Genomic DNA, 5,066 nt, shown 5'->3' on the forward strand with positions numbered 1-5,066 from the left:
TTCTATGGGTCTTTTACAGTCTCCCTGGTTTGTGAATTTTTTTCTCTTTAACTGTGTTACCCATCACTGCATATACTTTCCTTGAGGGTGGGCATTGGCTTTATGACCAATGTGTTTGTATTGGCTCACAAAGACTTGTTTTAGAGTAAGCCTATAGGAATTTACTGCTGTGTTGAATCAGCATGTTTGAAATAGTCTACATGCAAATAGTCTGCTTTTCTAAGTAGGAAAGGGAACACATAATCCAAATGTAAGACTTGGATCATAAACCATAAGCCAATCTCTCTGGAATTTTGAATACTGGTTTATTGTTTGTAAAGTGGGTCATAAATGCTCAGCAATTTTGCCCCCATATTTTCTTAACATTATTATTACATCCTTTTTTTTTTCCTAGTCCCTATTGATATGCTTTTCTTCTATGGTACTTTGCTCTATCAATCAGGCAGTCTGATTGCCTCTGTATAGTCATCACTCTACGTGCATAATTATTACAACATAGTCACATATATTTTTCTAACACTTATGGCATGTCTCAGGGGATACTGCTTCTTTGTAAAAGTTCTCAAATTTGTAGAGACAGAAAATTCACGGGCAAAAGCAAAGAACATATAGAAGCCTAGGATTCAAGATATGCCAGGCTCTCAAGGTTCAGGAGAGCTGCCCACAGGCCATAATCTAAAGTCATTCTGAAAACTACCAATGGGAGATGGAGGAGCGAGGCCACTTGGGGATGCCTTTCTGCCTTGCAAGGCAGTCTCCAGACCTCTTCTAAAGTCTATATGGAGATACATTCTTCTCTCTTTTAACTCCTGAAATACTGATGGCCTAGCCCAATTTTCATTCATTTTGTGTCATATGACACATGGCCAAATATCAAGAAAATACTCAAAGTCTTGTGCCATTAAAAATGACACTAACGATAATAGAGAGAATGAAAAAGAAAGTTCACATACAGCTGGGTGAGAAAAACAGAGCCAGGAAGTTTTAGTGAGCAAAGCAATTTTTTTGACATGGCAGAAAAATGGCAGAAGCTAGGGAACGCTAAATTTTGAAGACTGACACTTAATCATTTCTGTTTCTATAAGTCCAGGAGAACTAATTTCAAATAAAAATGACAGAAAAGTATCACCTTCTAAATCCTGTAAATGTTGTTCAAAGTAAAAGACAGACTTTTATAATACCAGTAAACTATACCTATTAAACAAAACAGGCTGAGGAGAAGATTCAATGTGGTAAAAGCACTTGCCCCCAAGCCTGATGACATGAGTCATCCTCAGATCCCACATGGTGGATGGTGAGAATCTACTACCAAAAGTTGTCCTCTGACCTCCACAAGCAGGTTGTTACATGTGTGGGTGCACGCACACAAGCACGTGCGCGCGCACACACACACACACACACACACACACACACACACAATATACACTAAGCAAGGTAAAAAATATTAAATATATCCCAAAATTCTAGCCTATTGTTTCAAAATCAACTAAAAGATATTAATAAAATACTAAAAGATGTGAGATAATAGCACAAATCAGAATGAGTGAAATTCATGGGGCGAACTGACAGAACTCAGAAACATTAAAAATAAATAAAAATAAGATATGTCAAAATGAAGTTGAAACTGAAGGAAACCTGGAATAGTAGCTCATGTCTGGAATTCCAGCACTTGGGAGGCTGGCAAAGGAGGACTGCAAGTTTGAAGCTGGCCCCAGACAACATGGTGAGTTTGAGCCAGCCTGAGCTACCTTGGAGACCTTGTCTCAAAAAAGAAAACAAAAATAAGCAAATACAACAAAACAAAACAAACAAGCAACAGCAGCAGTGGCAGAGAATGTAAGAATGAGCAGAGCAGTAAAGTCATAAGGGATGTTAGTTAAGGGGAGGAAAGTTTGTTTCTAATTTTAAAGAAATGGAGAAATAACGAGGATCGACAAAATAGTAACTGCAATGGAAGCTGTATCAGGAAGGTCTCTGAAGATAGTAGGAGCCCCTAAAGAAGGGAATTAACTCAAAAAGAAAGAAAAAATAACCTAAAATATATGATATAGGAAAAACATTTCTTTAAAAATATTTGTTATATATTAAGAACATTTAACAGACCAAAAATACATTCTAATAAAACTAATGCATTTTAAAAAGAAAAGAGAATTTCTCTTTGTGTATCTCAAAAAGAAAGCAACATAATCAAAAGAAAACGAAATTATAATTAAGTTTTCAAAGACAGCATTTCATGCCAGATGAGAATGAATGAGCCTTCTTAAAATACTCAAGGAACACACTTGTGAGCCAAAGATTTTATATGCATCTAATGACTTTCAAGTACAAAGGGTACAAACTTCCATTAACATGGAAGAACTCAGGAAACTTTGTTCCCTTGAGTCCTTAGGAATCCCTTTGAGAATGAATTTGAGACTGAACCAGATACAGTCAGGACACAGGATGCCCATTAGCCAGATGCTTTTACACCAGAGGTCACATGTGTGTTAAAAGGGAGCAAGTAGGGGCTGGAGAGATAGCCATCTTAAGCAGTAAGAGCACTGGCTGCTCTTGCATAAGACCAGGGTTCCAGTCCCAATACCCACATGGCAACTAAGGATCTTCCATACCTCCAGTTTCAGGTGTTTCAATGCCCTTTTCTGACCTCCATGGGCATTGCATGACATAGGGGCACTTACACATATGCAGGCTATTAGGTTCCTGGCAGGCTCCTAAAATGGTGGTGCAGCTCGCATGCTTTAAAATGGCAGGTTCAAATTTAGCCTCAGACAAATCCCACTGTTTACTGGGGGACCAACCAATCCTGAGCTGAACTGCCTAGCCTACATCATGGAAATTCACCTAACCACCTGGCTGCCTATAAGATGTCTGACTTCCCTGTGCACTGCTGTTTCTCACTGCTGTTCCCCTGCTTCCCTGAGAGGCAGCCCAGCGGCCTGTTTGCTCTCAAATAAACTATTGCACCCTGCCATGGAGTTGCCTGGTCAGTGGTCTTTGCTGTGTCCTCTTCCACACACAGGCAAAACACTCATAAAATAAAGATAATAGATAATTTTTTAAAAAGAAGTTCATATACTCTTCAAAGCTCTGAAAATGAAAATACAAAGTAATTATAAACATGGCAGAAGAAAGCACATGCTATTTCTTCATGCTTTCAATAACCATGTTGATGAAACTATGCTGTTGCATCACTGGGTCTGTTGTAATGATGTGGGTAGAGAAATGAAAAAATAATTACATTTCTTTTAAAATTCTCTTAGAAAATAGAAATGCAAGTTTTAGAAAAAATAATTCAAATTCAGGAATTAGTAGTGTCAAAACAAATGTTATTCATATATACACATACATAACAAGTTCATATTGATACTTGTATTTAAATTTATTTCAGATAATATGTATATCTACCTATGACATCTATCTTCAATCTATCTACCTACTATCTATCTATCTATCATCTATCTATCTATCTATCTATCTATCTACCTATCTATCTATCTATCATCTATTGATTTATTGTCCACACACTTCCATCTGAACAGACTAAGGCAACTGGTTAGCTATCCAGAATGCTAAATGGAAAAACTATTGGTGAGGATTCAGAAAAATAAGATCATTCATATACTGTTAATGGAAATGGAAAGTGGTTTGACTACACTAGAAAATAGTTTGATAGTTCAACTTAAAACTAAAAATAACTTATAACCCACCAATGCCAGTTTGGGACAATTTTTACAGAGAAATAAATATTTATTTTGAATTAGAAACATATGTAACTGCAACTCTATTTGTACTATCTCAAAACTGGAGACTATCCAAATCTCCTCCAATGGAGGCTAATTGGTCAAACTCTGGTATAACTATACCCTGTAGTGATTGGTACCAGAGAGTAGGCTGTTGGCTGTGAAGAACCTGACCATGTGGAGTTTTAGAGAACCATGGAAGACTTTGGAAGTTTGGGCTAGAAAAGCTATTGATTTCTGTAATCAGAGTTTAACAGGCCATTCTTGTAAGTACTTGGAAGAAAGTAGTGCTGAGAACAATGTAGTTCTGGAGGGAAATAAGGACTTAAGCAACACGGGATATTTTGACAGTCTGGCTAGTCTGCCTGCAGCCAAAAAGCTTGCCTGAGGCTAAGTTGAAAAGCCACGGGTTAATTTTTCTGGTGGAAGACATTTCAAGATAGTCGAACATAGAAATGGTGGTGTGGCTATTAATGGTGAATATTATGCAGATCTACCATGAAAAAGAGCACTAGGAAGACAATTGTTGGAGCCATGGCATGTGCTGGAGAGGATCCCTTTGATAAAGAGATTAAAGTGATTAAGGCGAGGCCTAGAGATTTGTACTTAAACAATGGAGAGACTGCCTCCAGGGCAAGACCACACCCAGCTAAGCCTCCAACTTGTGAAAGGAAAATGCTGCAGGGGCCAGTGAAGAGAAAAGCTTCTAAAATGGATAAAGCAGGCTGGGGTCCATCCCAAACCTGCAGCCAAACTTGGCAGTGTTCTTCACCTGGTGCTGGCTTTAGAGGCATTAAAGAGAAAGATGCAGCAGTGAAGGGGTCATCAGTTCTTCCTCGGAGGTTTCAGAGAGCTGAGGAGGCCAGGCAGTGGGCAGCAGGAGTGCCCCTACAAAGAGAAGGCCTTGATAAGCCACTGTGTGAAGCTGTGAAGGTGAAGCTTGGTTGGCAATGGAGACCCCAAGAAGACATTCGTGGTAACAGAGCTGTGAGACATCTGCCAAGAAGACGTGCATACAGGGAGTGGTACCAGGCCGAGAGAGAGAGAGAGAAAGAGAGAGACAGAGAGAGAGAGACAGAGAGACAGAGACAGAGACAGAGACAGAGAGAGAGAGACAGAGACAGCGAGAGAGAGAGACAGAGAGAGAGAGAGACAGAGAGAGAGACAGAGAGACAGAGACAGAGAGAGACAGGGGAGACAAGGGAGCTGCCATCATGAACCGCTGGCTGACAGCCAGGTACTCGTCTTCAAGTGCTCACACTTTGTGACAGACTACTCTAGTAAGAGTGATGACCTGTTATTTGGGCAGCATGAAGATGGGGTGTT

This window comes from Nannospalax galili, unplaced genomic scaffold (genome assembly GCF_000622305.1).
Source record: "Nannospalax galili isolate Female #2095 unplaced genomic scaffold, S.galili_v1.0 scaffold169, whole genome shotgun sequence".
In the NCBI taxonomy this organism is placed as follows: domain Eukaryota; kingdom Metazoa; phylum Chordata; class Mammalia; order Rodentia; family Spalacidae; genus Nannospalax; species Nannospalax galili.